The sequence below is a fragment of the Megascapheus bottae genome, chromosome 20 (assembly GCF_031878675.1).
Source record: "Megascapheus bottae isolate mThoBot1 chromosome 20, mThoBot2.hap1, whole genome shotgun sequence".
Classification (NCBI taxonomy): domain Eukaryota; kingdom Metazoa; phylum Chordata; class Mammalia; order Rodentia; family Geomyidae; genus Megascapheus; species Megascapheus bottae.
In genome coordinates this window covers 18,018,318-18,042,631 of record NC_143528.1, presented here as the reverse complement: position 1 = coordinate 18,042,631, position 24,314 = coordinate 18,018,318, and positions in this window count along the sequence as shown.

Genomic DNA, 24,314 nt, shown 5'->3' with positions numbered 1-24,314 from the left:
TTCGTTGGAGTTAAAGGTCCTGCAGATGGGTTAGCCTACACTGGCTTTGAACCTTGGTCGTCAGAGTTCAGCCTCCTGAGTAGCTAGGTTTACAAATATGAATCTTCTCAATCTGGCCTGTATTGAGATTGTCTTAAACTGTTACTCAAATTAACCTAAAGGTGTACTGAATATTTTAGAGACAGACAGTAAAAGTGGAATTTCAGAGATGAATATAGTAAGAAGGATTTAAACTAGCGAGGTGCTGGAAGTAAAACACCCTGCTGTGAGAAGGTTTAAATCATTCTGATGGAGATAGTTAATTGAAAAGAAATATGTCAAACTGGTTGACCGGGCTACTTACTCAAGAGGCTGAGATCTGAGGAGTACAGTTCAAAGCCAGTCCAGGCAGGGAAATCCATGAAATCTTATCTCCAATTAACCACCAGAAAATCAGAAGTGTTATTGTGGCTCAAATGATAGAGTGCTAGCTTTGAGCTGAAAAACTCATGCCTAAAGTTCAAGCCCCAGGACTGACAAAAAAATAATATGTTAGTAATTAATGAAAATCTGGTTAGGTGTGTGTGTGTGTGTGTGTGTGTGTGTGTGTGTGTGTGTGTGTGTGTGTGTGTGTGTGTGTGCCAGTCCTAGGCTTTGAACTCGAGGCCTGGACAATGTCCCTGAGCTTTTTTTGCTAGAGGCTAGTGCTCTACCATGCAGCAGCTTCACTTTCAGCTTTTTCGTGATTAAATGGAGATCAAGGACTCATTGCCTTTCCTTCCCAGGCTGGCTTTGAACTGCAATCCTCAGATGTCAGCCTCCTGAGTAGCTAGGATGGTAGATGCATGCCCCTAGCACCTGACTTAAAACTAGATGATTTTTAAAATTTGAGCTGGTGTTAAAGAATTGAACTGGAGGATTCTCATTCTTTTGTTTTGAAAGGTTAATTTATTCATTTATTTCTCTAGTTGTACAAAGGAATATTTACCAAAGCAGTTTATGAATACAATGCATCTTGATCAATGTCACTCCATCTTTTCCAACTCATCCCTTCTCTCATCTTGCTTAATGCTTATGAAAATTTTAAGTACCAATAATTTCAGCTGGGCTAAGGAGAAATGAGAGTAAAATCTGACTTATTTTCTATTTGACTATTGGAAATCACAGTTATTTTCATTTAGATAAAAAGGTAAAATCTTAATATCTGCATACAAGTAAAGCCCAAGTAAAAACACTTAATATCAAATGAGATATTGGATTACTTGGTAATGTAATTCCTTTAAGAAAATGTAAAAGAACATATTGATAGGAATTCTATGACAGCTGAATGTGTTAAAATAGTTTCTAAATAACATAACATCTTGGTACTTCCTTGAGTGACTGAAAACGGGTGGGATATTATTAGTAAAGAGACATAATAATGTTTAAACAAATTCTCAAAATCAATATGGTCATGAATAATAATGTAAGAAGTCAGGAAGGTAATTCCAAAGCAAAAGGAAAGATAACTTTAACAAAATATAAAAAATAAGTTTAAAACTTATGTGAGTCATCGAGCCCAGCTTTCTGCTTCATCTCATTCTGGAAGGACAGGAATAATTGCTTTGGCTTGAAAACTGCCCTTGTAGAAACAATGTCCTTCTTTCTATCTACCTATCTATCCACCATCTGTTTACTCTGGGCTCACATCTTTACACTGAACTTAGAGGTGAGGAGGGGCTGCAGGAAATGAAGAGGAGTGAGGTCTCTTCATCTTCTGCAGGTCAAGACCTCCCAAAGGAGATAAAGTTGATTGGGGTTATAGTGTTTAGTTGTGTGGAAACAAAACACCCCACCCCTATACAATGAATGTATGCTAATAATGAAACCAATTATAAGTGTGTGTGTGTGTGTGTGTGTGTGTGTGTGTGTCTGTTACCAGGGCTTGAACTCAGGCACCCTCATTCTAGTTTGGTTTACTTGCTCACTCCTGGCACTCTACCATATGAGCCATGAGCCATGTCTTCTTTCTCTGCTTGTTTTTTTTTTTTTTTTTTTTTTTTTTCCAGTCCTGGGCTTGGACTCAGGGCCTGAGCACTGTTCTTGATATTTCTCAAGGCTAGAGCTCTGCCACTTGAGCCTCAGCATCACTTCTGGCTTTTTTCCTATGTATGTAGTACCGAGAAAGTGAACCTGGGCCTTGGTGCATGCTAGGCAAGCACTTTACCACTAGGCCAAACTCCTGGCCCTGCTTTAAAAAAAAAAAAAAAAAAATAGGACTTGAAATCAGGTCCTAGGCCCTGTCCCTGAGCCTCTTTGTGCTCAAGGCTAGCACTCTACCCCTTGAGCCACAACGCCACTTCAGGTTTTTGAGAGTTAATTGGACATAAGAGTCTCATGGAGATTTTTCTGCCTGGACTGGCTTTGAACTCCAATCTTCAGATCTCAGCCTCCTGAGTATCTAGGATTGCAGGCATGAGCCAACATAGTACAGCTTCTCTTCGCTTTTTTTTTTTTTTTTTTTCCTGGTTATTCTGGTTATCTGCTGGTGCTGGCTCCTTCCCAGGACTGGCAAAAAGAAAAAAAGAAATAAGAAATTTGGGGATAAATAAGAATCACATCTAAAAGAATTTGGAAAAATCATCCAGGTTATACTGCTCCTTGTTAATGTAAAAGTTAATGAAAGAGCCAAGCCCTCTGATTACCCAGCCCATGAAACCTGAGTCAAATATTCAGAGACCACCATCATTTCAGTGATTTTTTTGGACAGGTTTTTGTCTTAAGAATATAAAATTACATTCTTCAAATTGTACTTAATTGTATAGGCACATAATTAAGTAACACGTTTCTTTTTTTTTTTTTTTAGTCTGCTCATGTTTCATTAACTGGTGTTATTATTACTGGCTTTTCAGAGCTGGAGGTATTATTTGGCAGGAGTCAGATGCAAACGTGCTGTCCATTTTGGAATTCTTCCAGGTATAACAAGACATCCTGCTCTTTCACTTAATCTACCTTGTCAGTGTATAGCATACCTGGCTCAGTCTTGTCATTTTTGGCTGAAAGACGCAGATTTTCTTTTTACGCACAATCAGAGTTTTAGCAATAGATATTACTTCCAAATACAACCAAGTGCTAATTAATATTTTAGGAGTAGATAATATGTGCATGCACAAAATAAAGTGTTCAAAGACAGAAAATGATTTATAATGAAAAGTAAATTCCTTTTCATGTCAGTCTTTCAGTTACTCATTTTCCTGTCTGTTAATATATTTGAATAAACTGAGATTGGTTTAGAAGCCCTTTATTGTTCATTAATATATTGAAAAGTTAGAACTGGAAAATGTATAATATTTTCAAACCTCACCTGTTTCCCCAAATGGGAATTATCATCAAAATATGACACAGGGGCCGGGAGTTTGGCCTAGTGGTTAAAGTGCTTGCCTAGCATGCATGAAGACCCGGGTTCGATTCCTCGTTACCACATACATAGAAAAAAGCCTGAAATGGTGCTGAGGCTCAAGTGGTAGAGCTCTAACCTTGAGAAAGTCCAAGGACAGTGCTCAGGCCCTGAGCTCAAGCCCATGACTGGCAAAAAAAAAAAAGGGGGGTGGTTTCACCAAGACATGTGAAAGGGTATCAATGTACGTGAATTAATGCACCTTCTATCTGGCAAATATCATGTAACCCTTTTACTAATTACAATAAAAAATGCAAAAAAGAAATATGACACAGAAAGTGTCACGTTCTCCTCTATTTTTGTAACTCCTCACCATTCACAATGGCAGATTCCATTTATAGTCCACTTTATAATTCAAGGTCAAGGTGTTACTGGTTCTTTTTAAATTTTACCCATCAGTTCTTGAAGAAGTGAACTGTTTCAGAACTAAAAGATGAATATATGCTTTTATTTCTAACCTAACATGGCTTATTTTTTCTTTCTTTCTTTCTTTTTTTTTTTTTTTTTCCCCTCAATCATGAGGCTTGAATTCTGGGCCTGGGCCCTGTCTCTGTGTTCTTCAGCTCAAGGCCAGTGCTCTACCACTTGAGCCACGGTGCCACTTCTGGTTTTCTGGTAATAATTGGAGATAAGAGTCTCACAGACTTTCCTTCTCTATCTGGCTTTGAACTGAGATCCTTAGATCTGAGCCTCCTGAATATCTAGGATTACAGACATGAATCACTTGTGCCTAGTTGACTGTAAACTTTTAATTGTACAATAGTTTTGTTTTTTCTTTCAGTCTTGGTGCTTGAACTCAGGGCCTGGGTACTGTCCTTGGGCTTTCTCAAGGCTAGAGCACTATCACTTGAGCCACAGTTCCACTTCCAGCTTTATCTATGTATGTGATACCGAGGAATCGAACCCAGGTCTTCGTGGATGCTAGGTGAGCACTCTGCCACTAGGCCAAACTCCCGGCCCTATTCAATTGTTTTTTATTTATAATGAACTTGGAGAGGGAATAAAGATATACCAATAGCTTATAGTAGTTTCTCTTCTTCAGTACACTTTGTATTGCACTTGACACAACTAAAAATGAATATTGATATATTACTTTCATAAAAGATACACTTTTTATTTTACTCATTTTCTATTTGTTCCATTTTAGTATCCTACCAGGATATCACATAGTATTTTATTTTTATTTCTTCTCCTCCTCTTGTTTTATTTCATTTGGTTTGTATGAATAGGGAGCTGAGTCTTGAACTCAGGGCCTTGTGCACTTGCTTGGCTTTTTGCCTCAAGGCTAGTGCTCCACCATTTGAAATATGCTGCCACTATTAAATTTTTGCTGGTTAATATAAAATGAAAGTCTCACCATCTTTCCTACTAGGACTAGTTTTGAATTGGGATTTTCTGATCTCAGCCTTTTAAGTACCTAAAATTCTAGGCATGAGCCACTGGCATCAGCTGTTCTCATTTTCCTTTTGTTTTTGACAAATTAACACCAGATCTTCCTTAACACTTTGACATTTGAGGATTTACTGATTAGGTACTTGTGAAAATTATTTCAACTGGTTTTTCATAACCCCTGTAAGCCCAGCCACTCAGGAACTGAGGTCTGAGGATTGAGATTTGATGTCAGATCAGACAGAAACTCATGCCTTCAATGAACCAGTAAAATACTAGAAGCAGAGTGGTTCAAGTTGTAGAGCCCAGATTTAGATGAAAAAAATCTAAGCAAGAAATTGCAGCCCTGAGTTCTAATCCTTGGAGATACACCATACATAACACACACACACACACACACACACACACACACACACACACACACACACACACAATGGAAGCTTACTTTTCTATACCTGAATTTATTTGGACTTCACAGCATGGGGCATGCCCTTTGCTAATATCTTTGGAATCAGCACACATGACGAAGAGACCTAAAACAAAGCAACAAAACATAGTTGTTTGGGATTTAATACTCTGTGCTTCTGGATCCTGCTGTAGTAGGAACAAATAGGGGTAGTCATGTTAGAAGATGAGACCAGGTAACTGAGACCATGAACATAAGGCCATAAGAACTGTGCCTCCCTTGACAACAGGCAGCCACTGTTGTATAAGCTAGTAAGTCAGTCTGGGCAAAGCAGACCCCAGTCTAGTGATTGATGTCAGCATTGCCACTCCAAAGAAACTCCAGAATTACCTTCTCCATAAATGGCAGGAGAAATTATTCTGAGCATCTCATCACAAACTGATCTCATCTATACAAAAGATGAACTCAAAAAAATAACTGTGTATTAGTAGGATACAGTGGCTCACACCTGTAATCCTAGCTACTCAGGAGGTTGAGATCTGAGAATCACAGTTCAAAGTCAGTCCAGGCACTAAATTCCATGAGACTCTTATCTCCATCTAACCACCAGAAAACCGGAAGTGATGCTGTGACTCAAGTGGAGAGGGGTGGTAGCCTTGAGCTGAAGAGCTCAGGGACAATGCCCAGACCCAGAGTTTAAATCACACAACCGACAAAAATGAATGAATAGATAGATAGATAGATAGATAGATAGATAGATAGATAGATAGATAGATAACTGTGTGTTGTTCTGTGGATCTTAGAATGGCTATGATATAGCAATAGGTACCCCGTAGTCACATAAATATGAGAATATAAAAAGTCAGCTTTCTAAGTTTCAGAGATAATGCTGGGGTTTCTGTTGTTGTTGCATTGCTCTGCTTTTGATTTTCAGAAAGACAGACAGACAGAGAGACAGACAGACAAAAAGATTAGATTACTATTTTGCCCTGGTTTTCATAACCTGTCCTCTGAAACTCTTCATTGGTCATTTGACCCTCTGGCCTCCCACGAGGTCCTTACTGTGACTCCACACCAGATGATTGCTTATATAGCCTATTTTTCCTACCACCAGATAATTCTATACATGCACTTCCAACATAAGAGGTATGTTTAGTCACTAAAACCCCTTTTCTCAGGGTGGGGGAGTGAAATGAATGTGGTTATTTTCCTCTAAAGATAAAATACAACTCGTAGACTCTGATCTGTAAAACCAGTGATCTTGATCTTGAAATATAGTCACCAGGATTAGAATAGGAATTACTGTAGTTTTTTTTGCCACAGGCCACATTATCCTGCAAGTTGATGGAGTATAGTTGGGAGCTGTAGCCCTAAGAACAATGTGTCCATCAGTCAGTATATCAGAAAACATCACTGAGGCACCACTGGGAAAACACCACAAGCAAACGAGCAAGTCCTGAGTGTTATGAAGTCAGAGCACTCAGGATCCAACTCCTGCGCAGAACCCACAATTGGGGCATGTCTAATATTAAACCTGTGAACAGGACAGATGGGAAGCTAGGCATCAAGTAATGCTTCAGAGACTTCCCGGCGTGTGACACCTGCTTATTCCAGACTGACTGACTTGCTAGTGTTAGGCCTCTTCATAGGAAACTTCATGACTTCTTTACAGGGAACTCCATGAGCAAGACATGCTGTTCAAGCCCCACAACTGGCAAAAAAAAAAGAGAGAATATGTGCATATGCATATGTAGATACATACAGATAAATAGAACATGAGTCTAAATAATGGACTACTTAGGGGAAAGGGAAGAGGGAATGAATAATTTTGAGATATACTGCACACACACACACACACACACACACACACACACACACACAGAATCTCCATAAAAGCTATTGATCACAGGGGGTTGAAGGGAAAGGGATAGAGAAACAGGTACCCTTGAAAGAGTTTGTAGTAGCAAGGGAGGTTGGGCTAAGGAGGGGTAGAATGTGATGAATGTGGTCAAAATAGCTTTTCAGCTTTGAAACCTGTTAAAATGATATTGGGGGGAAATATGAACAAACTTTAAAAAACGTGTGTGTGTGTGTGTGTGTGTGTGAGTGTGTGTGTGTGTGTGTGTGTGTGTGTGTGTTTGATTGTAAAGAACATTGGCTAAATATCAATAGGTTTGTTTCCAGGTAAAGTATTATGTGTGAGTTTTCACTTTGTATTTTTATTTCCAAAACATTTTAATGAACGATCTAAAATATAGTCGAAAACGAATACTTTTGAGAAAGCAATTAGGTAATAAGGATGTATTTGTAATTTAGTCAAATTCCTCTGAGTTTCCTAGAGTATCAAAACTTTTGTATACATGGAGAAAAAAGTCAAGAGAGCTCATGAAACGTGAAATTGGAGTGGTGTCTGGAGATTTAGAATGAACGAGTCTTCTACTGAAGTTAAGATATCTGCTTTGTGTCATTTTTTTTTTAATGATGGCATGTTTTATGTTAGGGCACTAGTTCCTTCCTGGGGGGACTAAACATCTATCCCTGGAATCACCAGAACCTTCTACGGATGTTGTGTTTTCTCCAGGGCCTTTCCGTCCTCCTTCAGGGAAGCTCTGACCATGCTCGTTTGTTATGAAGCCTGACAAATAGCAGCCTGAGGTGAAAAGGCCTTAGAACTGAAAACTATCAAGAGGAATTGGAGATTAAAGGTGAATGTAATGATATTCATTTAATTTATAGCTAAATTATCATAGGAAAGAAAAAGTTCCAAATAGAAATACTTTAAAAAAAAAAATCTAAAGACTGCTATTCGACAGCTAACAGTACACTAATGTTCTCTTGTATTACATTATTAATATTTTTTCATCAATGAAATGTTAAATTGAAATAGTGGCTTTTTGGAAAGTAATGGGAGATTTTCATTTTGAATTTCAAAACGGTTTCAGTTTTGAGGATGCTTGTGGTATCTCTGGGTGTGAAGGGTGATTGTGGTTGTTGGTATTGAATTACTTTCCTTCCTTCCCAGCCTGGGTGACAAATTGAAATTGATGGACATAGCCCAGCCTCTGTTAAAAAAAAAAAAAAGACAAAAAAAATTCCTTCTATAATATTTTGTACAGAGTGCCCAAGTCATTCAAGCCACAAGCACATGCTGAAATGTTTGGCTCTCAGAATAATTAGAGACCAAGCAACGTCTTTACTTTTTTATTCTCCTGATTATTGACTTCATGAATGCCTAAGTCATAGAAAGCTGGCAAATAGTCCAATAGACACCCACTGCAATGAATACTGCATGAGACGGGCTAAATGTAGCCCTCTGAAATTCATATGCTGCAGTATTTAACTTTAACCCAACATGTGATTATGTTTGAAGATGGTCATTGACTAACCTTTTTTTTTTGTTGTTGTCAGTCATGGGGCTTGAACTCTAGGCCTGTGCCTGGGCCCTGAGCTCTTCAGCTCAAGGCTCCAGCCCTACCCCTGGAGCCACAGTGCCACTTCTGTTTTTAAGTGGTTCATTGGAGATAAGAGTCTCACTGACTTTAGTGCCCAGGCTGGCTTTGAACCTTGATCCTCAGATCTCAGCCTCCTGAGTAGCTTGGATTATAGGCATGAGCCACTGAGCCCAACTGATTAAGATTTTTTGAATGAAGCCATTAGGATGACATTAATCCAGTCTACGGCTGCCCATGTAAAGACAGGAAACTTGTCTGCACAATGACACCATATAGCAATGCACAGAAGCAGCAGGAGCCAAAACCAATCGAAGCCTCAGAAAAGTAACTATGTGGTGACTTTCTTGTTTTTGGTGTGTGTGTGTGTGTGTGTGTGTGTGTGTGTGTGTGTGTGTGTGTGTGTGTGTGTGTGTGAGAGAGAGAGAGAGAGTTTGTGTGTGTGTGTGAATCCTGGGGCTTGAACTTGGGGCCTTGACACTGCCCCTGAGCCTCTTTGCTCAAGACTTGTGCTCTACCCCTTTAGCCACAGCTCTTCTTTCCACTTTGTTTTGGAGAGTCTCCAGCACAGGCTGATTTCAGCAATCCTTTCATCTCAGCTTCCTGAGTAGCCAGGATTACAGGTGTGAGCCACTAGCACCTGACTCTGCCTTGATTTTTAAACTGTGTGTTTATTTTCACATTTTTATTGTTAATATAAAGATGAAGTACAGAGGGTTTATAGCTATGTAAGTCAGGTAAACTGTACATTTCTTCTTGTCCCCCTTCCCTCCTCGTTCTCTCTCAGTTTGTGCTTCAACTGACCAATCTTGGGAATATAGTCATGGCATCCTGAGAAAAGTAACACAGGCATAAATTGTTTTTCTAGATTCACCAGCTGGTATACTATCAGCTTTGCCACATTAGTCAAGCCTTTCTCTCTTCTCACATACACACAAACTCACACATACTCATGTGCACAGACTCACCACATGTGTCATACTTGCATACACATTCAGATTTATGTAGATGTATGTGTACCATATTTCAGACACGGGCAGGAAACTGCATGAACCATCTGAATCTCAGTCTCCAATATCTTTAAGTTTTCCACTGAAATAATTAGTGGGTACTGCTGAGTAAGCAGTTTTATTTAGTTAGTTATTGACATGATAACAACAACAGGAGGGGAGAAGAAAAGCAAACTTCCATTAATAAAAAATTAACTTCATATTCTTTGGGGAAATCACTTCTGTGGATAAAACCCCATCATTACTAACAACAAGAAGAAGAAGGTCTGTAGTATACCACTGCCTACCCACCTCTAGGTTTATTCTACTTTGGAGAGTTCCTGATTCAAGAGCACACAAGTACTGATAGATGTTTAATTTCAGGAGAACACGCCTTCCTATTTGTATGGTCCTGTAAATATGTCCAGAGAGTCTGAAGGACCTTCTAGCTTTTTATATTTCCCACTGTTGCTTCTTGCCCTTCCTTTTCCTTGGGAAAGCACTTAATGAGCCCTAGGCTCATGGAGGTGAACTGAGATTACACAAGCATCTCTGGTCTTGCTGACAAAGTATTTTCCTGCACCTGTGTGGTCTCTGATTTTCACACTGGAACTACTTCACTGTTCATTAAAAAGAGATTGCTTTGCTGCCCTTTGATTTTAGACATCTTCCCCCGATAGATATAGGCTCTGTCGTTCAAACAGAAAGTTAATATCCATTCAGTTCACGAAGTATTGAAGTTAGCTTTTCCTTTACGTATATTCATGAGTCATCAGGCAAACCCCATCTCTTCATTCATGGATTGCTGGTTTGATTGTATACTTAGATGAAATACACAACTCAGTTATCTCTGTCTGCAGGTGTGACCTAGCATCCATCTTTGTTATCAATAGGTTTGATTCTTAGAGTTAACAGTACATATATGCTACATTAGCTTACTTTCCTAGATGCCAATGACACTCCCCTACCCCATCTTCCCAAGGGCTGAAAGGCTGAAGAACATTAATAAATTGGGTTTCCTCATGGTGCTTCTTAAAGGAGCTTTATCACAATGTCTCTTATGTAGCTTTCAGCAAATAGAAAGTCACCTAAATGTTCCATGGTCATCTAACTTCCTTATGACATAATGTAATAGAATTCATCTGTCCATCTAATCCAGTTTTGATACAAAAAGCAAATTTCCATTCCGGTGAAAAAGGAAAGATACCTACATGTGCTTCTACTTGGCATTTGAACAGTAGGAAACTTCTCTTGTAGGACAATTCACAGATAAGAAAATGGAGCTATTAGATAGCTCAATAAAATAAATGGAAATTTAATTCAATAGAGCATGGAGAATCATCACATTAAATGCAGGACTGGTATGTAGAATATTATCCTAGTCTTTTCAAACCTCCTGATACACCACAAAGCACATTCAACTGGGGGTTCTTTGATAACTTCTGTTATGTGGTCTTCAAGAGCGTTGTGAAGCGTGTTCTTAGGTCATCTCTATTTGGACAGCATACTAAACTTATTCCATTTTACTTTCTTTATTGTCTTGTAGTTCTCTACGTAAATAATGTCTAACAAAATGCCTTTAACTCAAAGCACTTCTAAAATAGTATCACAATTCGCACCTCACAATTCACTGCTCTTCACCTTGCACTATCTACTATTTCATACAGTCACCTATAATACCATTCTTAGAGCCTCACCTCCCTTCCTTCCTTTTTTTCTTTCTTTCTTTTTTCATTTTTTTTTTTCTGGTCTTGGGTCTTGAACTCCGACCTGGACACTGTCTCTGAGTTTCTTTTGCTCAAGGCTAGCACTTCACCACTTGAGCCACAGCACCACTTCCAGCTTTTTCTGTGTATGTGAGGCTGAGGAATCAAACCCAGAAGTTTGTGCATGCTAGGCAAGCACTTGAGTTAGGCCAAATTCCCAGCCTGTGAAGCTCCACCCACCCCTCTCTCTCTCTCTCACTTTTCTTTTTGCCAGTCATGGGGCTTGAACTCAAGGACTAAGCACTGTCCTTGGGCTTTCTTAAGGCTAGCACTCTACTACTTGAGCCACAGCACCACTTCTGGGTTTTTCTGTGTATGTGGTACCAAGGAATAGACTCAGGGTTTTGTGTATCCTAGGCAAGCACTCTACCACTAGGACATTTCCCAGCCCCCCTTTAAATTAAAAAAGCAAAAAACAAAGAAAACTAATACTCGGGGGCTTGAGCACAAGGCCTCATTAGCTTTTATTTGATTGGCTTTTACTCTCAAGTCTTAATGCTTGACCACTTGATCTCTAGCTTCACTTCTGGCTTCTTGGTGGTTAATTGCAAAACAAAATCTCATGAGCTCTCTTGCCCAAGTTGGCTTCCAACTTTAATCCTCAGATCTCAGCTTCCTGAGTAGCTGAGCCTCAACCCCAGGCTTCATTTCCCTGTTTGTTTCTTGGTGGTTTCTTGTTTCCTTCTTTACTTTGTTTCTGGACTTTTCTATCTGAAAGGTTGTGTTTGTAGGATTTATCCTGAAAAGTCCCTATTTGTGTGGGTTATATCATGGTAGTGATAGCTACCTAGTGTGTGAGCTAAACTAGAACTTAAGTTTCAAACCTAGAAATATCTGCGTTCCTCTGGCTCTTGACTCTCCTTCTCAGTAATTTCTAATTTCAAATCAAAACCACTGGAGGTGGGAGGGGTAAGCCCAGTGTAAGATTGCCTGCCTAGAATGCAAAGGAAGGGATGACATTGTCCAAAAGAAGAAATGTAGTCATTACCTAACTTAGGAGTTGGCAGCCCCTTTGTCCAACACCTTAATAATAACAATTAATTTCAAGTGCCTACCTAGCAAAACAAGGACCTGGGTTGAAACTCTAGAATCACTTAAAAAAATAGTTACTTGGAAGTAAACAGGGAGCAAAGAAAATAAATCTGTTTTTTCATTTGCTCTTCTCTCTCTCTCTCATTCATTTTTTTGTTTTTGTTGGCTGTGGGGCTTGAACTCTGGGCCTGGACCCTGTCCCTGAGCTTTTCAGCTCAAGGTTACCACCCTACTCCTGGGCCTGGGTGTTGTCCCTGAGCTCAAGGCTATTTCCCTACACCTTGAACCACAGCACCACTTCCGGTTTTCTAGTGTTTAATTGGAGATTTGAGTCTCATAGTCTTCAGTGCCTGGGCTCTAAATTTGAACCTCTATCCTCAGATCTCAACCTCCTGAGTAACTAGGATTATAGGAGTGAGCTCTCATGCCTGGCTGTCATTTTCTCTTCTCTTCTGCAACATTCTACTCCATAGTCTGTAAGACTTAGGGCTTTTGGATAATAACTGACTGTCATATTGTCTTTGAAACCTCCGTACTCAAAATGGGGTCACTGGAATTTTGGGTATGTTTGTATCACTGGCTTCACTTGTTGTCATCTTACTTATTCAGCTTTATAAAATCTATTGAAAGAATTAATGTAGTCTCATTTGTGCGTGTGTATGTGTGTGTGTATGTGTGTGTGTGTGTGTGTGTGTGTGTTTGACAGAGATGAATCTCAAGACCTTTATGTGTATATATATACAAATATAAAGTATATATTCCATTATTCAGCTACATCCTTTACATCTGTACATCTCTTGAATAATAATAATCTTCTCCTCCTCTTCTTCCTCCTCCTCCTCCTCCTCCTACTTCTTTTCCTTCACTCTTCCTCAGCTTGCTTGCCACGCTAATCCTCTACCATCTAAGCCACATTTCCAATCTGGCCTTTTCCAGTTGTTTTGAAGGTACAATCTGAAAGACTTCAATGCCTGGGATTTGAACCTTGTGTCTCCAGATCTCAGCCTTTTGAGTAGGTAAAAATTATAGCTGTGTCACTAGCACTCAGCTTATAATCATTTTTAATCATCCAAATTTGATATTTTTACTTTTAAACTTTTAATTCTAGTATCCAGACTTTAGCATCTTTTGTTTCATCTCTGACTTATTAATTTTAAGATTTACCAAATTCATTTTTTAAATTTATAATAAAATACTTTAAAATTTACTTACTTGTAGCTAAAACTAGTATGAAAATGTTGACTTTGAATGTTTTATTATAAAATATAATTTTAGATTTGAAAAACAGATAAAATTAAAGCAATTACTTTATGTAGGAGAAATAAAAAATAAATGTATTTATTTTAGCTATATTACATAAGTTATATTTGTGCCATGAGCTTTAATTTTTGACAGTCTGGGGCTTGAACTCAGGGCCTGAGAAACATTTCTGGCTTTTTCATACCAAGGAATTGAACCCTGGTCTTCGTACATGCTAGGCAAGCACTTTATCACAAGGCCTTGCTCCTGGTCCCAAGCCTTACATTTTTATAACATACACATGCAAAATACAAACTCCAGGATGTTAAATACTTTATTGCCCCAAGTAAAAAAGTTCAAATACTTTGTAAATACACATTAAAAATAAATAAATAATTGTTATAAAATATTTAAAAACATTTGCTAACAGAATAGCTGAAAAAGATATTAGCTTAAAACTGATATAAACAGAGCCACTCTTCTCTCTCTAGATATATCCAAATGTAGTAAGCCCTCTGCCAATTACTTTTGTATTTTTGAAAAATATAAACTCACTTAAACACGGTGCATGCCAGTGTAAGCTGATGGTTGTGAATGTGTATGTGTGTAGATTTATTGGACATCCTGCTTTTTTTCCCATTGAATGAGAATGCCCAATATACATTTTTTAGAACTTACTTTTTGCAGTTATTGTATTTTGAGTTTAATTCCATTCCCAGCATTCTTTTTTCCCCTGTAATTTCTCCTACATTCTGCATGTTTTCTTATTTTTTCCATTCATTGAAAAAAGCCTCTTAGAGATTAAGGTAGATTATTATTTATATTATGAAGTCTGCATTTTTTTTTTTGCCAGTCCCTGGATTTAGCTCAGGGCATGAGCACTGTCCTTGGGCTTTGTCAAGACTAGAGCTCTACCATTTGAGTCACAGCACAATTTTCGGCTTTTTCTATGCATGCAGTACCAAGGAATCGAACCCTGGTCTTTGTCCATGCTAGTCATGCACTCCACCTCTAGGTCAAACTCTCAGCCCCAGTATTTGTTTTGTTGCTGTTGTTATTGTTGGTTTACTTCTTTAAAAAATGTTTTATTGTTATTATTAAGTTAATATACTAAGGAGTTGCTATTTCTTTGAAGCCAGGTAATGAATATCTTCCTTTCTTCTTTCTCACCTTTCTTTCTTTCCTTCTTTCTTTCCTTCCTTCCTTCCTTCCTTCCTTCCTTTCTTCCTTCCTTCCTTCCTTCTTTCCTCCCTGTCTTTCTCCCCCCTGCTTTTTTTTTGGTCACTCTTGGGGCTAGGCCACTTTCCTGAGCTTTCTCACTCACAGCTAGCACTCTACCACTTAGAGCCATAGCACCACTTCTAGTTTTCTGGTGGTTAATTGGACAAAAGATTCTTTCCATTTTTCCTGCCCAGTCATTCTTTCTTTCTTTTTTTTTTCTTTTTCTTTTGTTGTATTTAAGATGACCCAGACATTGTTTGAACCAAGATCTTCAGCCTCCCTAGTAGCTAGGATTACAGGTGTGAGCACCTGGCTTATGAGTACATTTCTTTTTGGACAGTGTCATCCCTTTATTCTTTCTCTTCTAACTTCCCAACTCCCATCCTGACCCACAAGTCACATAGTTAAACACAGGGTCTTACTGAGTATTTGTTTTTGATTTGTCACTTATCTTTCTTTCTTTTTTTTTTAACCCGTACAAAGTTTCCATTATTTTCTAGATTAAATCAATTTGATTTTTTATTCTGCATTTTGAAGAGACTGATACAAGGTAAATATATAAAAATGACATACTGGTGGGGCTGGGAGCATGGCCTAATGGTAGAGTGCTTGCCAAGCACACATGAAGCCTTGGGAGGGGCCAGGCTGGATTGTGTGTACCATGTATTGGAACAATGGACAAGAGGCAGGTTTTGCTGCAGCAGAGAAAGCAAGAAGATGGAAGGAAATAGCTGAGTGAATGACAAAGAGGCAGGATGGACCAGACTCCATTATCCCTCTTAGATTGTTGTGAGATGGGTCTTCAGACTGGATCAAGTGATAAGCCACTGGCAATTCAGAGCATAGAATTGTCATACATGAAAATATCCAGTACTTGTTTGATGTCCAATTAATTCATTTGAGTCTCTATCTAAAAGAGATAATTAGCCTATGCAGAAGAAGAGAAAAATAAAAAGCTGAGGAAGGACCTCACGCAAAGACAATTGCAGTGCTATTTGTTAGTAAAATTTTGACAACTAAAATGCCCATTAATAGGTAAATAATTATTACAACCAGTGCTATATTCATTGTATAAATAAAGGATCAGAATAAAAATAAGTTGTTGTGGTGGCATTTTCTTGTTTAAGAAAATGCCTTTCCTGAGCCTTTAACTCAGGGCCTGGGAGCTTAGGTGTGGCCATTTGAGCCACATCTCCATTTTCCTTGTTTTAGTTCTTGTTCATATGGTATTTGAACTCTGGGCCTTGTGCTTGCTAAACAAGGACTCTATCAGTTGGGCCACATCTACAGCCTCAAAGTAAATTTGCTTCCATGCCCCCTTGATCCTGGGCATTAAACTCTGAGCCTAGGGACTGTCCCTTACCATCTCTACCACTTGAGCCACAGCACCATTTCTGGCTTTTTTCTGTGATTAGAGATCAAGTCTCAGATCTTAGCCTCCTGAGTAGCGAGGATTACTGGGTGCCTGGCTCAAAGTAAGTTTTAAGTTGAAGGCATAGTAAAAAGAATACTAGAACTCTTATCTTATTTGCAAAGTGGTACCATAAAAAGAGCCAGCTTGATTGCCATTCGGAACTATTCACTGAAGTATTTTTGGGTCAAGTGATAGGGCATCAGGAACAGTCTAAGGAGACTAAGTTATTGGCATGTGGGAATTCATTTTACTTTTTTCTCCACTTTGGATATACTTGAGGATTCCATAAAAGTAAGAAAATGAAAAGACTAAAAACTCATTAAAGACTGAAAAATAACTGAAGCATAAAAGTAAGGAAATTATTCCACTACTGTTTAGGCTATTACTTTATTGTGCATTTAAGGCAGATTCTTATTGAGGAAACATATTTGCAATAAATGTTTTTATGTACTAGACAATCAGGGTTCTGAGGATTAAAAGAGATGATCCGTGTAAATTATTTCACCCTGAGTTGTCAGTATATATAAACCTGTTTTTTTTTCCCCTTTTGAAGTTGATTTTATCATGTAAAATACATTACAGTAATATTTCATCTTTCTATTTATCTTTCTACTTCCAGATACTTTGCCTGCTGTTTAACAGGCATGGAATGTTTCATAATTTACTTAGACATTGTCTTATTGACATTTTTCCTTTATATAACATATAATGTGTTTTTGTGTAGCTGCTTAATTATTTCCATGAACTAAACATTAGAAATGGGATTGAGGGGCCCAAACAAATGCACTATGATACTTTTCTAGTTGTTCTTTATGAAAACTATTCAAATGCATTGTTATTAAGAGGCAATTATTTGTCTATAATCTAAAAACAAGGGACTACTAATATTTTCATATGTAAAAAGTATACCTTTCTTTTTTCTTTCTTTCTTTTTTTTTATTTATTTTGTGGGTTATGGGGCTTGAGCTCTGGGCCTGGGCATGTTCCTAAGCTCTTCAGCTCAAGGCTACCACCCTACCCCTGGAGCCACAGTGCCACTTCTGGTTTTCTAGTGGTTAATTGGAGATAAAAGTCTCATGACTTTAGTGCCTAGGCTGGCTTTGAACCAAAATTCTCAGATCTCAGGCTCCTGAGTAGCTACGATTATAAGTGTGAGCCACCATGCCTTACGCCACTTTTTTTTTTTTTTTGCCAGTCCTGGGCTTGAGCTCAGGGCCTGAGCACTGTCCTTGGACTTTCTCAAGGCTAGAGCTCTACCACTTGAGCTTCAGCACCCCTTCTGGCTTTTTTCTATGTATATGGTACCAAGGAATCAAACCCAGGTCTTCGTGCATGCTAGGCAAGCACTCAAACACTAGGCCAAAATCCCGGCCCATCCACCTTCCTTTTTAAATTAGCTTATATTCTACAAAGAAGGGGAAGATTTGCTTTAATTTTCCTCACACATTACTGAAGGTCAATGCATATGCATTGTCTACATTATGAATAAATACCTGTGAAAAAAATGTTCTTCACCTTGTATTGGACTCTATCTTGTCCTTATTGATTTGTTAGAGTTCTTTATATTAAGACTCCTATTACTTGGTGATGTATGTTGTGACTCTCCTAAGTTTGCAGTTCCCTTGTAAATTTGTACAATTTAAATACATCAATCTCGTTGTGCAGAATAAAATTTTAAAGCAATAAACTTGCTGCAAAAAATATATCAGCCTGTATTTAATGAAATCTAGGTCTTAAGTGGTGCCTTTTCTATTTAGAAATAATAGGAGTCTTTGTGCAGTCTCTTTAACATGGCTGTATTAATTTGTTTGTTCATCTGACTTTAGTTCATCTGGGATTTAACACTAGCTGAAGATATACAAGTTATTCCCAAATTCATAGCCAACTGTCTCAGCTATGTTATTGAATAATTTATTGTTTGTCTGGCAAGAACTTACCATCTTATTATTTTTTACTTTAGATAATTGTTATTGGTTCTTTTCACTCATTTGTTATTCTATATACACTTGAGAAGCATTTATATGTTCCAAGAAATTCCTGAAGGAATTATATTTGGAATAACCTTACAAATTAGATGAGAATTGGTATTTGTCCTATAAGAAACGATTTGTTTAGGAACATAGTCTTGTTTTTAGACTTTTGAGATCTTTTAAGTAAACTATGAAAGTCCCTGTAAGTTCTTCACACTACCAGCTAATTCTTATAATTTGAGAGTTTTACAATGTTTTACTGAAACAGATAATTTTGTCATTGATCCTCTTAGATATTAAAAATAGCTCATCCCCACTACTGTTGTGTATCTGTGTGTGGGGGCTTGAACTCAGAACCTGGATACTGTCTTTGAGCTTCTTTTGCTCCAAGCCAGCATTATATCATTTGAGCCATATTTTTGGCCTTTTCTGAGTAGTCAGTTGGAGATAAAAGACTCACAGGCTTTCCTCTCTGGGCTGTCTTTGAACCAAGATCCTCAAATCTCAACTTCCTGAGTAGCTAGGATTACAAGCATGAGCCATCAACACCAAGCTCGCTTCTACCTTTTGTGGTTAATAGAGTTTTTATGGTTAATAGAAGTTTCATGGACTTTTCTGCCTAAGCTGACTTCGAATAGTGTGATCCACAGATCTCAGCTTCCTGAGTGGCCAGGGATTATAGGTGAAACCAACGAGCACTTGTTGTCACTTCATTTTATTTTAGTAGCTTTAAATTCAAATAGGCACACATTCATATGTTTAACAGTGTGACTCTAAAGTATGCGTTGACAGTAGGCTTGCCAAACAGTCTATCCCTGTAGACTTCTTTAAACTGAATTTATTATTTTATAGACATTTTTCTGTCTATCTATCTATCTGTCTGTCTGTCTGTCTATCTATCTATCTATCTATCTATCTATCTATCTATCTATCTATCTATCTATCTATCTATCTTTGCCAGTCATTGGGCTTGAAGTCAGGACCTGAGCACTGTTCCATAACTTTTGTGCCAATGGCTAGCACTATACACTTTGAGCCACAGCTCTACTTTTGGCTTTTTGATGGTTAATTTCAGATAACTGTCTCAGTCATCAAATGTTAGTCTGCTTAGTTGGTAGGATTTTTAGGCAAGAGCCACTGAAGCCTAGCTTAATACACAATGTGTGTGTGTGTGTGTGTGTGTGTGTGTGTGTGTGTGTGTGTGCACACGCGCTCAAGCCTGGTTCTCTGTTAATTTGAGCCATAGATTTTTGCTCATTAATTGAAGATAAAAGAATCATGGACTTTGCTGTGTTGGCTAGGTTTGAACTACCAATCCTCATATCTTAGTCTCCGGAGTACCTAGATTACAGGTGTGAACCACCAGTTTTCAACTATACTTTAAATAATTGAATGATAAGTGTGTGTATATCTGTGCATACCAATCCTGGAAGGGGGGGGGATTGAACTCAGAGCTTAGGTATCGTCTCAGCTTTAGTGCTCAAGGCTAGAGCTCTACTACTTGAGCCATACCTCCATTTCTGGTTTTTTGTGTGTGTGATTTTTATTTTGGGTGATTAATTGAAGACAATTAATTGATCCTCAGATCTCAGCCTCCTAAGTAGCTAAGATTATAGACATGAACCACCAGCTCTCAGCTGGTAATGCTTTTAAATGGAAGCATTTTTCTCATTGTAGTCATAACCTAAGCTACAGATACAATCAGATCTTTTCAATCTTTTACTACCTTCAGTTGAACTGTATTTTTCAGAAGCTTCCATGCAAAAGTAAGAAGCATACTGTCTATCATATGTACCGATGAGCAAAATTTATGAACAACACAAATGGATCCAATTAAAACTTGAATAATCCATGTATAGTAAGCCAATAGGATTTAGCAGTTTAAGTCACATATCTTTATGAATGATTTGTATTCCTATTGACACAGGAAGTGCTTATTTTAAAACACAGTATAAAATCAGCCAGAAATAAAATATTAAATATCCTCATTTTAATTTAATTTTAATATAATAGCATCTATAATCATACATGAACAAATTGAAAGAAAATATAATAAAATGTGAATAACAATGGTTTATCTCCAGGTGGTAGAATTTCATGTAGTCAATCCAAATTTTCTACACTATTAATAGAACTCATTACACAAATCATGATTAAGTGAGATGAGCCAAGCTCAGGAAGACAAATGGTGCATGTTTTCTTTCATATTCAGAAACTAGATCTAAAATACTGGGACATAACAAATTACATAGGACTCTAGGCATTCACACACAATGAGACAAAAATCAGATATTCTTAGGAGAGGCACAGAAAGGCACAATGCCTATGTGTATCTGATTATACAAAATAATGTTTGCCAAAATGAACTCCAGGAAATGAAAACAAGAGGGTTTTTTTTTTTTCTATTTTTTTCTTTTCTTTTCATTTTGTTTGTTTCTTTGGTTTTTTTTTTTTTTTTTTTTTTGGCCAGTCCTGGGCTTACGCTCAGGGCCTGAGCACTGTCCTTGGATTTTTCTCAAGGCTAGAGCTCTACCACTTGAGCCTTAGCACCACTTCCGGCTTTTTCTAAGTATGTGGTACCGAGTAATCGAACCCGGGTCTTCGTGCATGCTAGGCAAGCACTCTACCACTAGGCCAAACTCCCGGCCCCTGTTTCTTTGTTTTTAGGCATGTAAGGGGAAGCACAGAAATGAAGGGGGAGAAGGTGAGCAAGTGTAGCAAAGATCCACACTGGACATTAAGCTAAAAATGAACTATATAGCATGGGTGGGATGGGAGAGGGAAACTGGAAACAAGTAAGGGAAGCAGTGCCACTGTCCAAAAAAAAAAAAATACATTCTTTACCTAACTTAGGTAACTGTAACCCCTTTATAATAACAATAAAACAATAGAAAATCAGGAGCAGGAGTTTGGCCTAGTGGTACAGCGCTCACCTAGTATACACAAAGCCTTCTTGGTTCAATTCCTCAGTACCACATACACAGAAAAAGCTGGAAGTGGTACTGTGGCTCAAGTGGTAGGCCACTAGCCTTGAGAAATCTCAAGGATAGTTTCCAAGCCCCAAGAATGGCAAAGTAAATACATAAATCATCATTAACAAATAAAATAAAAGTAAAAAAAAACAGCCAGGCATCTGTGGCCCGTGCCTGTGATTCTAGCTTCTCAGAAGGCTGAGATCTGAGGATGGCAATTCAAAGCTAACCTGAACACAAGCTTCTGTGAGAACCTTATGTCCAATTAACTATTAAGACAAAAAAAGCTGCAAGTGGAGCTCTAGCTCAAGTGGTAGAGCGCCAGCTAAGAAATAGTGCCCAGGTCCTGAGTTCAAATCCAAATATCAGTACAAACAAAACAAACACACAACTGCCTTCAAATTGTTAATACACATTTTATATCCCCCTTATCCTGAAAAATCAAAGTTTTGCAGATAGTACTAGTTATTCTCCACTCCTTACATTTTACTGAACATATCTATGTGCAAGCTAGTTTTTTGCTCTATGTTCTAGGAATATGTACATTCCAGTACTATAAGGGTGATGCTTTATATGATTGGTCCTAGGGTAGGGAAATGCAAATTATGATTATACATGTTTTTTTTTTTCTGTACATTCAGGAAAAAAATCAAATCAAATTCAAACTGTTCTCGAGGGAATCTCTTAATCTGTAAAATTGGGTCTATAAGTCACTCCGTCTCTGTAGAATATCTTTTCCATCAGTTTTGCTTATTCTGTATACACCTAGGTGTTCCAAGAACTAAGTAGGTCTCAGTGTCCCATGACAACCTTACCACAGTTTCCTAGATAATTTCTCAAGATGGTTGGACTCATTAGAACATTCTTATTCTCATCTAGGTGCAGGTGGCTCATATCTGTAATCCTAGGGACTCAGGAGGCTTAGATCTGAGGATCACTGTTGGAAGCAAGTCTAGAAAGGAAAGTCTGTGAAACTCTTCTCTTCCAATTAAACACCAAAAAGCAGGAATTGGAGCTGTGGTAAAGGTAGAGTGCTAGCTAGCCTTGAGTAAATAAGATCAGGAATGGAGCATAGGCTCTGAGTTCAAGCCCCACCCAACATCAGCACACACACATGCACATACACATCACATAAACATGCACATAGATCATACACATGTACACTCACACACACATGCATGCACACATACACCCCATACACACATGCACATATACACACACATACACACGATTCTCAAACGTTAACACAAGAATCAAAAAGCCATCAGATCAACATTAATAACTTGATTTTTTTGTTCTTAGAATTTTATTTTAATAAAATTCCTAGAGATCTGGCCTGAATGAACTCTTTATTTCCATGCAGCAGCATTTCCTTTGGGGAAAGCCTTTCTGACATAGTGGTTGGAAGATGCTTGCTTCTTTCCTTTGCCCTTCACCCCTGTAGGATTTCAAGTCACTGCTCTGAGACAATGTTCCTCAGCGGGATCAAGCTACATCAGCATAGGCCCAGAACAACTCAGACATGCAGAATGTCAGGTCTCATTCCACACCTGTGCAATCAGCAAAAGCCCCAGATGATTCACTGCACATTAATGTTTGAGGAACTCCAATTACTTCCTGCCTCACCTCTACTCTCCAAATTCCAATGTGCAATTTTATATCGCAGACATTCTAGAAAATTTCTCATTCAAACTGGCTTTTTCTTCTGTGTGACTTTATGGTATTGGAGCTTTTGCTTAGATGAATTTCTGAACCATTCATATTATTTTAGATAAAGCCTACCCTTCCCTTTGACTTTCTTATTTATCTTCTAAGCTTAAGGTTGATATGTGAAAGACACCCAACTTGGTGACTGAGGAAGAAGTCTTTGTCCTGGGTCCCCCTAATAATTTTTTCCACTATTCTTCAAGACTCTATGTCGAGATATGAGGCTGCAGACTTTGAGCTTCTTGTATGCACAGTGAATATTTCATTTTTTAATTATATATTTGAATTGATTCAAAAGTACAAAAATAATGCATATATTTTTTTTCTCTGTGTGTACATTGGGTAAGGTTTAAATGAGGTGAAACTTGCCTGTTTTCTCAAACACTGTACTATCAAAATTCTTCTAGCATTTAGAAATTCCCTCTGCTATTGGCACCCATAGTAGATGCATTGTGCAAAGGTATTCCAGAATTTCTTGTACCTAACGGATATTTTGAAGTGATTCATTTGTCTTTCCCCAGTTGCTTCAGAGGCAGAAGTCACTGGAGTGGACCCTCAGCACTGCAAAAAAAAAAAAAAAAAAAAAAAAAAAAGGTAGGGAAACTTGGTAAATGTTTGTATTATTTATCTCTTAAGCTTTAAGTCCTAGAGTAAATTGGATGGTGACATCCCCAAAGCCGTGCCCAAATTCTAATTCCTGATCCATGAGAGTGGAACCTGTGAAAGTTGATGAAAAGAAGATGAAGTCAGTTTGGGAGGACCCAGACAAAACTGAAGAAGGAAGAAATGAAAGGCGCTTGCCTGTCTGACTGACATAATTATAGCTTCAAGGACTTTCCCCAAATTTGACAGAGAAACCTGTTTTTGTCCTACAGGCACCCGTGCCTTCCATTCCTCCTGCACACAGGTTTCTGTAACAAAGTTTAACCTTAACATGCATTCCAGCGCAGCAGTAAGTAGCATAGTGTGGTGAATCTTACAATTAAAGAGGCTGAGGCAGGAGGGTAGGGATTTGGGTTACAAAAAAAAAAAGCAAGAGGGTCTAAGCAGGGTTAGCCAGTGTGGTTTACTGCCAATACTTGTCTCAAGGACCTAAGAACTATACATTTTGTATCATGCATGTAAATGCCCTCTCCTCCCCTCTCCCCTTATAACAGTGTCCCTTTATCTAAACCTCCCTGAATCCTCCTATGGTCTCCTACGGCATGTGTAAACTTATCATAGGCTATTCTCCCAAATAAATTAATCTTTAGAGAATGTCTCTCTAATTTTAATTTAGGATGACCCAACTTAATTTAGGTTGACACAACTTACTTGGCGGAAAAGTCCTTGCAGATGTAATTAG